Source organism: Schistocerca gregaria, chromosome 3 (genome assembly GCF_023897955.1).
Source record: "Schistocerca gregaria isolate iqSchGreg1 chromosome 3, iqSchGreg1.2, whole genome shotgun sequence".
Taxonomy (NCBI): Eukaryota; Metazoa; Arthropoda; class Insecta; order Orthoptera; family Acrididae; genus Schistocerca; species Schistocerca gregaria.
In genome coordinates this window covers 764,239,684-764,253,110 of record NC_064922.1, presented here as the reverse complement: position 1 = coordinate 764,253,110, position 13,427 = coordinate 764,239,684, and positions in this window count along the sequence as shown.

Here is a 13,427-nt window from a genome sequence, read left to right as displayed (position 1 = left end):
GAACCACTGAACTTTAATGAAGGAAAATAACAAGCAGGCTTTTGAAATGACTGCAGCACAATGGACTGGTTAAAGCGGGAAAGGAATTTAGGGAAAAACAAATACATATAAAACATTGCTTTGAAACTTCAGCTTTGCTGCAAGGCTGTTGAATTACTTCCAACAAAATCTGTACTAACAGCCCTTGACCAACAACGCATTAATTTATCCTACTAGTATACTGAAGAACATGTAACTGAAATTAGATTGTATCACGATAATCGGATACTGAACAGAAAGAGATGCCAGTCACGGAGATCAAGTAATATCAAAATTGTTTTGAGGAGCCACAGAAGAAGGTTTCAGATGCCTACAGTCGGCAGACGAAAAGAAATAGGGTTAATAGTATGCAACGGAACCAGTTTCGTTCTTATGACGATATTGTACTGCTTCTCTCTCATACAGATAAACTACAAGACTTAATGTAAGAGCTTAACAGTAAAAAGTTTGAAGTCAGGCCAAAATTTCACTTATTGTAACAGGAAAATAATATGTAATATGTAATAAACATATCAACTGTCCAGATTAAATACGAAATCATAGAACCTGTTGGGGAGAATTTGTAGTTGGGGAGTAGAATAATTTAACGCTCAGTTAAACTTAGCTTCATCTACTATGACATGGAAATGTGAGTTATTAGATTCGATGATTGCTTGGCGAGCAGTAGAGAGATCTGAGCTGGCCTTTATTCAGAGAGGGCATAATAAGATGCCAGTAGGAAATAAACCGTTCAGGGAACAGACTCAGTGGAAATATAATTATGGCGGCAGTGTAAAGCATATGGAAGCTGTCTGGGGAGCAGAATATGTGGACAGGCGATTTCATAACAAATGTATCAAGGAAATTCTCTGGTTGGTTCGAAGGGATATCAAAACACAGAGCTGATGGCCTAATACAACGTTGGCAGATAAGGTTAGAAAACATGCAGGAGCAGTGTAGTTAAAGACCACAGAACACAGTGCCTTTCCACAGCGAAGGAAGTCAAATGGTTGATGAAACTACTGTTCTCAATACCACTGCAAAGTCGACATAAAAGTTTTCGGGTATGGTACCGCGTCATAATGTATAAATCTACTGCTGCTGGAGAAAAACAACATTTCGGCCACGGTTGCAGCGGCCTTCTTCTGGGTCTCCTCGTACCTCACCATTGGACCCAGAAGAAGGCCCCTGAAACCGTGGCCGAAACGTTGGTTTTCTCCAGCAGCAGTAGTTTTATACACTCCTGGAAATGGAAAAAAGAACACATTGACACCGGTGTGTCAGACCCACCATACTTGCTCCGGACACTGCGAGAGGGCTGTATAAGCAATGATCACACGCACGGCACAGCGGACACACCAGGAACCGCGGTATTGGCCGTCGAATTGCCCTAGCTGCGCAGCATTTGTGCACCGTCGGCGTCAGTGTCAGCCAGTTTGCCGTGGCATACGGAGCTCCATCGCAGTCTTTAACACTGGTAGCATGCCGCGACAGCGTGGACGTGAACCATACGTGCAGTTGACGGACTTTGAGCGAGGGCGTATAGTGGGCATGCGGGAGGCCGGGTGGACGTACCGCCGAATTGCTCAACACGTGGGGCGTGAGGTCTCCACAGTACATCGATGTTGTCGCCAGTGGTCGGCGGAAGGTGCACGTGCCCGTCGATCTGGGACCGGACCGCAGCGACGCACGGATGCACGCCAAGACCGTAGGATCCTACGCAGTGCCGTAGGGGACCCCACCGCCACTTCCCAGCAAATTAGGGACACTGTTGCTCCTGGGGTAACGGCGAGGACCATTCGCAACCGTCTCCATGAAGCTGGGCTACGGTTCCGCACACCGTTAGGCCGTCTTCCGCTCACGCGCCAACATCGTGCAGCCCGCCTCCAGTGGTGTCGCGACAGGCGTGAATGGAGGGACGAATGGAGATGTGTCGTCTTCAGCGATGAGAGTCGCTTCTGCCTTGGTGCCAATGATGGTCGTATACGTGTTTGGCGCCGTGCAGGTGAGCGCCACAATCAGGACTGCATACGACCGAGGCACACAGGGCCAACACCCGGCATCATGGTGTAGGGAGCGATCTCCTACACTGGCCGTACACCTCTGGTCATCGTCGAAGGGACACTGAATAGTGCACGGTACATCCAGACCGTCGTCGAACCCATCGTTCTACCATTCCTAGACCGGCAAGGGAACTTGATGTTCCAACAGGACAATGCACGTCCGCATGTATCCCGTGCCACCCAACGTGCTCTAGAAGGTGTAAGTCAACTACCCTGGCCAGCAAGATCTCCGGATCTGTCCCCCATTGAGCATGTTTGGGACTGGATGAAGCGTCGTCTCACGCGGTCTGCACGTCCAGCACAAACGCTGGTCCAACTGAGGCGCCAGGTGGAAATGGCATGGCAAGCCGTTCCACAGGACTACATCCAGCATCTCTACGATCGTCTCCATGGGAGAATAGCAGCCTGCATTGCTGCGAAAGGTGGATATACACTGTACTAGTGCATTGTGCATGCTCTGTTGCCTGTGTCTATGTGCCTGTGGTTCTGTCAGTGTGATCATGTGATGTATCTGACCCCAGGATTGTGTCAATAAAGTTTCCCCTTCCTAGGACAATGAATTCACGGTGTTCTTATTTCAATTTCCAGGAGTGTACATTACGACGCGGTACCATACCCAGAAAACTTTAATGTCGACTGACTCTGACCGTGGAATCCTACGCAATTACACCCACTGTAAACTTTTCAACGACTCAGCATACCTTGAAAATTAGCTTCATCCTCAACCCATATTGTGCACATACTATCTATTCCATTCAGAGAGTTTTTCATTGCTGGTGGCCCGCTTTAAATTTTATTTGTCAACCGGCACGAACTTTCTTCGTTACTTCTTTGCCGTAGACATGAAACAACTGTGTTCATAAGCAGTAAATCCGCTAGCAGCCTTCTCAGTGTGAAAATATATTCCTTCTTCCTACATTTCTTCAGATATTGTAAATTGCTCTTATATTTGGACTTTAGACTAATTCGTCAGTGGACTGAGAACAGTCGTTGTCGAAGATTATTTCTTTGTCTCTCAGTCAGTGTACTTTCAGAATGTCGTTATTAATGTTGTTGTGTTGTTCCGCCAGGAGACTGGCTTGATGCAGCTCTTCACGTTAGTCGATCGAGTACAAGTCTCTACTACACAGCGTAACTATCGCAGTCTACATCCATCTGAACCTGCCTACTATGGTGAAGCCTTGGTCTCCCTCTAAAACCCCGCCCAACCCACCAAATACCTACCTGCATTACCAGGCTGGTGATTCATTAACGCCTCTGGCTGTGACGTATCAAACCATCCGTTCCTTTATTTAGCCTGTGCCCTAAATTCGTTATTTCCTCTAATCGTTTCAGTCTTCCTTAATCGTTTTTCAGCCTCATAAGTAGGTTTAAGAAAAACGTGGAAGTTGGACCCTCACATTTCTCATTTGTTATTCCGTATAATACAGTTCATTACTTAATGACAATATTAATATAACAATTTACAAACTCATTAAAGGAATCGAAATTCTGACCAAACGTCGAACAGACTGAAATCATTAACAAAAAACCTTAACAATTACACCATTACAAGCAGGATACGAAAATCGTTAACACAGATTTCCCAAAAACAAGAAAGGTCACATCAACTGGGCTTGTGTGCAAGCATGTTCAATAAACTACTTTATCAACCTAATGAATTACAATAACAGTCGTTAAATGTACTAACAATCGCTCAGTTCATTAAAAAAGTTAACTTTAACAATTGTACCATTAGGAGCAGGACATCGAAATTGGAGGTACAGAGTTACCAAAAACAAGAAAAGTTACATCAACTGTGAGTGGCAGCAAGCAAGTTCAACAAACAGTTTTATCAACAAAATGAATTGTAATGACACCAATTAAATGTACGAAGAAATTGCATGCCTAGGTGACCTTTGCACAGTAGACAACATTCATCTAAATACCGGGATACTCACAAGACACTTTACTGACTGTAGCTGACTTGGAAGGCCGCTCAGCTTCGCATAACCCTTAATTAAAAAAAAGTCCCCTAAAGAATAAAGCACAGAGTCCCTGAAACAGACCAACTGGAAAGGTATAAAATTTAAACATAAATGGCCACCCATGTATTGCAGCCAAACATCAACAACAACGGCTTAATAAATATACAATGCCCAAATTTCAAGATAAGTTGAAGTACATGCAATTGAAATGTACTTCAACTGGTTCAAACCAGCAGAAACTTCGACACAACCTTTAATAACTACGCAACTGCCCAAATTCAAGGTTCGCTGAGCTACAGCAGACGGCTATCATAATCAAACAGGTACGAGTAGCCAAATACCGCAGAAAGTGAAGTAGCTAATGGCTGTGGCTCAAGTTAAGACTCGGCTGTTCATATTTCTAACTAATATGTCTTAAATTTAACTTGTTGAGAAGTGTAGTAAGGGCGCCAGCCTTAAAAGAACAGCTACAGGGTTATAATGATGAAAACTACAGGCTTGGCAAAGATGCTTTAACCTGCTGAGCTCTTTGATTTCAGTAAACAGATCTAACTACTGGTTCCCGCATGAACGGCGGCACTCCGCCGTGGCACACATGAAACAATCAAATTAACTTCAGCCACTACGACGCGACTGGTACCGGCAGCCGACTCCCGATCAACCCAGACGTCGTGCGACGTCTGGAGAGACTCCGCGCCAACATACAAACACACCTATGCTCCGGGACCAGGGACCAGCAAGCTACTCTGCCTACACACATGAGAAGGGAACAGTAATCTGCGAAAATAAAGCTTCAGGTACCAATAGTTTAAATTTAACGCTCCTTAAAAGAACTAGTTTTCACCACCGATCATATCAGCGCATGCTGATTGAATAGCACAAACATACGCAGGTATCACCTTGCCTCCCACACAGATCGATTCAAAATTTATTCCTTTCAGGAAACCAATCACAGAAAATTATCTTATGGCCTAGAACACTGAAACGGTACAGTAGTTTCCGCTCTATAAGCAGCATGTTTCGCTGCAAGCTCGCACCGGGAAATAGAAACAGAGGCGGCTCCGCAACCAATTTTATTACACGGCGCGGCCGGCCGCGGGTGCAACAGAACCCATGTGGACGGGTGGAAAGAAATGTGTCAGGCTTCATAATACGTATTTATATGTGCCGTGTATTATGCATTTCTTGTACGTGAATGTGAATCTGCGCAGGCAGGTAAAAGTCAAAGACTTTCCAGTGTCACAAGATTTTGGGTGGAGAGGTTGGTCACGGCCAAGTGGTTCGACCATCCCCTCCACCGGGCCCCAGGAAGACCTCCGGGTGCCCGCGATATCCTAAGGAGTGTTACAGAAGACGGGTAAGTGAGCAGACGTGCCCTCAGTGCGTCTGACTCAATGTTCACCCATGGAAGAGAGGTATTTGAATATTTGTACTAATTCTTTTATTTCCAGCTTCGGATTGTGTATGGAAATGAATGATCTCGTTAAATTAGAAAATTTGATACCCTGTGTTAATGTATCTGGTCTCCAGTTTGCCCGTTCTCCTCCTCATATAGTGGATGTCCTATGTAAAATATTGGGAGACTTTGGTGGTATACATTTGGCCAACGCAATTCCGTCTTGTCCGTAGAAATGTGCGTGCAGATTAGTATATAATATACCCCAGCTATAAGTTGTAAAATTGTAATATCTGTAATCTGGAACAATTGCGCAATAGCTGTAAAATCGAGTGATAATATTAAAACTAAATATGTAATCAATTGTCATCAGTCTTTAACATACCTTAAAAATCACAAAGAAGTCAAGTTAAAGGAATTCATTTAAAATAAAAGATACAGAATGCACATCAGCATGTGAGCCCTCCAGCCCCTTGCCTAGTATCGTACAGAAAGGTCACGCTCTCTAGGTAGCGCTCTCAAGCTCCCCTCCCCAGTTATCCGTTGCGCAATTTTGATTCAGGGCTTGACGACATCAACTTTCATCTGGCGTCTCTAGGCGAGGAGGTTAGACGGTAAACTTTCAACACGAATGGGAATTAGAAACACTGACCAATGGTCATGCGCTCAAACACTGTACAACAGACCCCATTACATAGAACGCAGAACAATATCAAGTACTAAAAATAAGAAAACATCACTTAGCTCCACTTATATGAAAGGAACAGGGGCTTGCAGGATTCCAGTCATGACGTTATTGCCTCCAATCCACACAGGCGATCTTCGAGGTAGAGTAAATCTTACGTTTGCTGAGTAAGCCGGGAACTTGTCAACCAGTTTGCATGCGACGTCCGTCTTCGCGCTGCCCGCCACTACCAATTCTTAAGCGAGGAGGCCGGGCTTGCCGCCGACCTTTTTGGTCTTACGCCGTTCCTTGAGACCAGCGCCAGACAGTCAGAGTCCCAAAACGCCAAACCAACAACACACTTACACCATGTAATCAAAAGTATCTGGAAACTACTGAAAACATACGTTTTTCATATTAGGTACATTGTGCTGCCACCTTCTGCCAGGTACTCCATATCGGCGACCTCAGATTTCCTCACTACTAAACACCTCTAGGTCCAGTGTTTCCGATGTGATAGTGAAGTGGAAACGTGAAGGAACACATACGGCACAAAAGCGTACAGGTCGACCTCGTCTGTTGATTAACAGAGACCGCCGATGTGTAATAGGCAGACATCTATCCAGACCATCATACAGGAATTCCAAACTAACTCAGGATCCACTGCAAGTACTCTAACAGTTAGCGGAAGGTGAGAAAAGTTGCATTTCATGGTCGAGTGGCTGCTCGTAAGGCACACATCACGCCGGTAAATGTCAAACGCCGCATCGCTTGGTGTAAGGAGCGTAAACATTGGCCGTCTGAAGAGTTAAATACGTTGAGTGAAGTGATGAATCACGATATACAATGTGACGATCCCGTGGCAGGGTGCAGGCATGGTGAATGCCCGGCGAACGTCATCTGCCAGCGTGTGTAGTGCCAACAGTAAAATTAGGAGGCGGTGGTTTTATGGTGTGCTTGAGTATTTCATGGAGAACGCTTACACCCCTTGTTGCGTCGCGCGGCACTATCACAGCACGGGTCTACATTGATGTTTTAAGCAGCTTCTTTCTTCCCTCTGTTGAAGACCAATTCGGTGATGGTGACTGCATCTCTGAACACGATCGAGCACCTGTTCATAATGCACGACTTGTGGCGGAATGGTTACACGAAAATAACATCCCAGTAATGGACTGGCGTGTACAGAGTCCTGACCTGCATCCTATAGAACACCATTGGAATGTTTTGGAACGCCAACTTCGTGCCAGGTCTCACCAACGGACATCGATACCTCTCCTCAGTGCAGCACTCCGTGAAGAATGGGCTGCCATTCAGTTAGAAACCTTCCAGCATCTCATTGAACATATACCTTCGAGAGTGGAAGCTGTAATCAAGGCTAAGGGTGGTCCAACAACATACTGAATTCCAGCATTACCGATGGAGGGTGCCACAAACTTGTAAGTCACTTTCAGCCAGGTGTCCAGATACTTTTGATCACATAGTATACCTCGACCAAAGACCTCAGCTCGCGACGCACGATAGAATCGACAGTGGCAACCTAAGCAGTTAGTCGCACAAGGGGAATGCCATACCGCCAATATTAGAGCCGCCACGACTCACAGTCCACCCATCTAATATTCAGCATTCCTCTGTCGCATCATGTTTCATATGTTTCAGTTCTCTTCTCGTCTGTACTGCTTACCGTTCACGTTTCACTTCAACACTAAACAGATGCCTGCAGGAAAGATTTCTCCTTAACGTTGAAATTAATATGACATGTTGGCAGTTGCTCCTTTTTGTCTTAGTATTTGCCATTCTGCTTTTATATTGTTTCTATTTTAGCAATCTTCTGCTGTGTCAAGCACGTTTGATAGATTCGCCGTCACTCGCGTGCGGAAAACCGCTGCGATATGATTGGAATCATATGTGTAAATTCTTAATCGTATTTATGTGAACATGTTATAGATCCACCATTTTGTATATTGTAGCAAAAATCAACCAGCGGACAGCATAGACTCTGGAGATGATCAGACACGGCCGAGCAGCTGGCCACTACACGAGTTCACTGACGACTGATATTGATAATTAATGGATTGTCAAAAGTCGAAGTTGCGATACGCGTTTGTCAGTTTTGATGGTTCACTATTGAATTTTGCAGGGATCCCACACAGCTGTGGTCTATAGCTGCATGAGAGAGGTGCTTAGCACAGTTTCGAAGGAAAACTGCTAGTATAGCTGATCATAGACGGGAGTTCAGCAAAATTTGTAGTTGGCCTTTGTGGGGACTAGGCAACTTACAGTGCAGGTTTACTGTGTAGTGAGCCGAGATGGAGATGACTACCGCGGCATTTAGTGACCTCGAATGATATCCCATGTGGACCTGTGATTCAGTTTTGTTTGGCTAGGCTCTAAAAATAGAGTTCCACTCCAACGAAATATGTCAGTTGTGGTAAGCGCGATCTGCGAGATTTTGAGTTGGTGAAAGGGAAGATTAATTTTGGTGGTGACGAAGCGTCACGTGTGCTAAGTGTTAGTGTTTCCTATTGCAGTGGTATCTTTTGGTGTCGGAATCGTCCGATTTTCTGTGATGAGCTGTTAGTTCGCCGTTTCACACTCCTAGAGGTAATTGGGTGGGTACAAGCCTGAGATATTGGACTGTGTGTGTATTGAAGCGAGTGAGATAATGGCTCGATAGCGGGTGTGGTTTGGATGTGGAAGTAAAAGAAATATTCACAGATTTGGCTTGGCTTGCATTGAAGATTTTCCCCGAAACTAATTGAAATAGCATCGTAGCTAGATTTGATTGTTTGAAAGTTGGTAGAACTTAAGGAAGCATCAGTACATAGCTCGTAGCAATACTCACACTTGGAAGTTAATAACATTTGAGTTCCTTATAAAGGGACGAGTTTGGCGAAAGCCCATTGTAGTTTAGCTACGTAATTTTTGAATGAATATTAATATAAGGGGTCCTCGGTACCGGTGGCATTTAGGATTTTTGTTTTGTTTTTGTTGGTTTGCTCTTGCTGTATAGTGGGAAAGAGTGTTCAGCCATCATCACAGCACTCACCCTTTGAAACCTACGAGAAGCTGCTGTAGGTTGAGTTTACTGAGTAAAAGGGCTGCTACGCTGGCCGAAAGGTAATTGAATATACCTTATAATTGTGCAGTACTATGAAATAGTGATTAATATTAGACTGCTTGGTTTGAAATAATAGAATTGTTTGCTTTGAAAGATAAGTACGAAAATTTAAAGAGAGAGTTTATATTTAGAAGATAAACATAATGATTTCTTTTGATAAATAATTGCCGTTATTCAGTCTGGTTAAACGATGTTACTGTGTTTTTATATGAAGAGAGAATTAGTGAGAGTGTTTTGAGGTAATTCGTTGAACTATTACGTCTGTTAACGCTTGTGTATTAATATTGTAATAGTTAGGAACGTAATGGTCCATCTACAGCGACTGATGTTTTAAGCTGACTGAATAAGTGATAATTTGGTGGAATTATTTGCGATTGACATAAAGAGAAACGAGCTAGTTCAACTATGTCAGAAGTTTTATTTTACGAGAAGGAACGCTAATATATTTGTATGCATGGAATTAAGTTTGTTTAAGGGAACGTCGCTGACCTAGCTACAGAGATTTGGCTGACAAGCGACAAGTTCAGAAAGTCAAATAATTGAACGACTTGTATATATCATTTACGGAATTCCAAGTTGAGATTTGGTGTTTAACGTAGTTTTTTCGTAAACCTGAACGCTTATCCGGCTTTTGCCTATTAGCAAAGGGATTACATTTCAGGCCGATATAAAATGTTGTGTGAGATGAGGATAGCCAAAATATACTTGCCATGACGTTGACTGAAATACTTACGCACACTAGAGGTAACCGCTTTGCTTGTTAGTGCAAATACTGTGTTTTAGGTGAGTATGCACAAGCCATTTAATTAGCGCTTCGGCATTGCATCCAACAAGTCATCCTTCTCCTTTTAGTTGCTTTTGTTTTTCTCTGTTACCCCTGGAATAATTTCTGAAGTCAGATGTTGTTTTCTACAACGACCTAAAGTAAATAGAAACAGTACTATATTGATTGTGATGTGCTGTGCAGTGTCTGTACAGTAGCTAAAATGCAACGGTTGGCTTTACAGGAGCGGAGGGGCGTTTAGTACAGTAGCGCGTTGGCAGCATGAAGCTTTAGTTTACAGACCACCACCGTACGATCGCTACTTGTTCAAATGGTTCAAATGTCACTGAGTACTATGGGATTTAACAACTCTGGTCATCAGTCCCCTAGAACTTAGAACTACTTAAACCTAACTAACCTAAAGACATCACACAACACCCAGTCATCACAAGGCAGAGAAAATCCCTGACCCCGCCGGGAATCGAACCAGGGAACCCGGGCGTGGGAAGCGATCGCTACTTACTTTACTGTTCAACCCTCTGCAACTGTTAGCGTCTCATATCCATTTATAGCTCCGTCATCAGCGGTGACTGGACTATATTAAATTTGCCATTTCTTTATACTGATACTGTATTTTCACGGCGTCACCCATTCCACTCAGCTACTCTCCTAAGTCGTTTGCTGTGATGATGATGATGATGATATTTGATTTGTGTGGCGCTCAACTGCACGGTCATCAGCACCCGTACAAAGTCCCAGTTTGTTCGCAGTCCATTTTTTTTCACAGTCCAATGTAGCCACTGTCACGACTGATCTGAATGGTGATGAAATGATGAGGGCAGCATAAGAACCCAGTCCCTAGACAGAGAAACTCCCCAACCTGGGCCGGAAATCAAACCCGGGACACCGTAATCCAGAGGCAGCAACGCTAGCCACTAGACCACGAGCTGCGGACGTCCTTTGCTGTCTACAACAGAATTACGTCATCGACAAGCCTCTAAGATTTTATTTCTTCTCCTGAAAGTTAAATCTCTTTGCAAATTTCTCCTTGCTTTCCTTCACAGTTTTATCGATGTACAGATTGAATAAAATTGGGAGTAGGTTATAACCCCATCTCACTCCCTTGTTAGCTTTCAGCTAGTCCTCACGTCTTTCCACTCTTATAACTGCTGTCTGGTTTGTGGGTAAGTTATAAATAACCTTTCGCTTCCTGTACTTTACTCCTGCTGCCTTTAGAATTTCAAGGAACCTGTGTCGGTCAACACTGTTAGAAGGATTCTCAAAATCTGATAATACCATAACATTACAAATTAAATGACACAGTTTCAAGATCTTCACTGGTCTCATACAGCTATGGTATGTGTATATAGACTAAACCGGCGAGTGAGAATTTCTACCAATGCCGAAAATTTCCCTGGTCTTCAAATCGTTCAAATGGCTCTGAGCACTATGGGACTTAACATCTGAGGTCATCAGTTCCATAGAACTTAGAACTACTTGAACCTATCTAATCTAAGGACATCAGACACATCCATGCCCGAGGCAGGATTCGAACCTGCGACCGTAGCGGTAGGGCGGTTCCAGACTGATGCGCCTAGAACGGCCCGGCCGCACTGGCCGGCCTTTCCCGGGTCTCCTACTTATTACTGCAGGAGCCTTAGCCAGTAAGGGGGAATTTAAGTAGACTGAGGCAGCAGTGAGAATTTGGATCGAGGAAGGAGGAGTGCCAGGGTAATCCGTGCACTTAGGGCGAACCATTGAGCGCTGGGGGTTGAACATGATGTGCTCTGAGCTGCGCCGTTGTAGCTTCAGCGTGGTAAGTCCTCGGCGCTTGCTGCAGTTATTTCTTGAAATTTCGCAAAGTTTGAAAGAGGTAGACTGATGGCCTCACCGACTAGAAAGGACGCCTTCGAATAACGTTTGACAAGAACTTTGTTAGACCAAAACCATATGAAATTGAGAATTGGCTAGAACAAGATATGAAACAATCCTTCAATGACATTATAGGGATCTGCCTATCGACAGCAGCCTACGTTGTTCTAGTGAAATTGAGTAGTGCTCAGTTGTGTGGAAAAGTTGTAGCCGGCCGCGGTGGTCTCGCGGTTCTAGGCGCACAGTCCGGAACCGTGCGACTGCTGCGGTCGTAGGTTCGAATCCTGCCTCGGGCATGGATGTGTGTGATGTCCTTAGGTTAGTTAGGTTTAAGTAGTTCTAAGTTGATGACCACAGCAGTTGAGTCCCATAGTGCTCAGAGCTATTTGAACCATTTTTGAAAAGTATTAAATTCTTGTGGAAGTTTGATGGAGATTAAGTATTCCGATGAGAATGTTAGGGACGTAGTCGTTCCTCATGCCAGTTTTGGAATTCGGACGATCAGAGTTGCCTTTTTAAATAACAGCAGAATGAATTAATGCGTTGACACCACCTTTCGGAAAGGTGCTCAGGAATATTGCGGAAAACCGGTCAAGCGTAGTGTTAAACGGAGTTTGCAAACTTCAGGTTGAATTACAAAAGCACACCCCATCGTACATGTAGTGTGGGTACAGAGCGATTGTCATTTACGATGACCAATCCAGAACGTGCGCGGCTTGTAACTTGCCAGGGCACGTCCGTGCGGAGTGTGTACAGAAGCGACTGGCCCAGCTGCCGGCCGGAGTGGCCGCAAGGTCCCTCGCTATGACAACATTGTCTGGATCGTACGCCACCGTGGCCCGCTCGCGGCCCACTACATCCGTGGCTCCTGACGTCAGTGCATGTACCGTGCTTAATGAGACAGTCTTTGCGATGGAGCTTAGTGTACTCTTATATGGAAACCTACCTATTACTCGACCACCTGCGACAACAGGTGCAGTTCTACTGACACCTTCTCTAACAGCCACAGTTCTATCGGCACAGATACTGCTAGACACTACTATCTAGGACATAACCATCTATAGTCAGCTAACATGCACCCAAAAGAGATAACACCTGTAAGCCTCTGAAAATCAGCAAAATTGACTGGATATGCCATCTGCTATTAAAGCCGACCAACAGGCTACAGCAGGGTAGCCAACAAGATCGCACACTAACGCACAGACAAACCACCAACACTACCCTACACTGTGAATCCGGTTATGAACTATCGGACACTAAACGATGATGAACCCAACTGTTGCAGGTTTGTGGATGCTGACCGAGAAGCCAACACCAATACCCAGCAGCAGCCGCCGCGTAGCATCGCTCCAGAATGTCAGAGATATCCGCCTGCATGATACCCACTACGAACAAAGCCTGCCCTTGCATGACCTGTCGCAGGCAGTAAGGAAACCGCTACAGCTCTTACAACCCGACCCAAATTTCGCAGAAGTTTTTTCTGTTGGCCGTTGTGGACGTCGAAGAGCTACAAACTTCTAAAAAAAAAACTGCACAAGAAGCAGGTCCTCCATCGGCTGCAAAAAG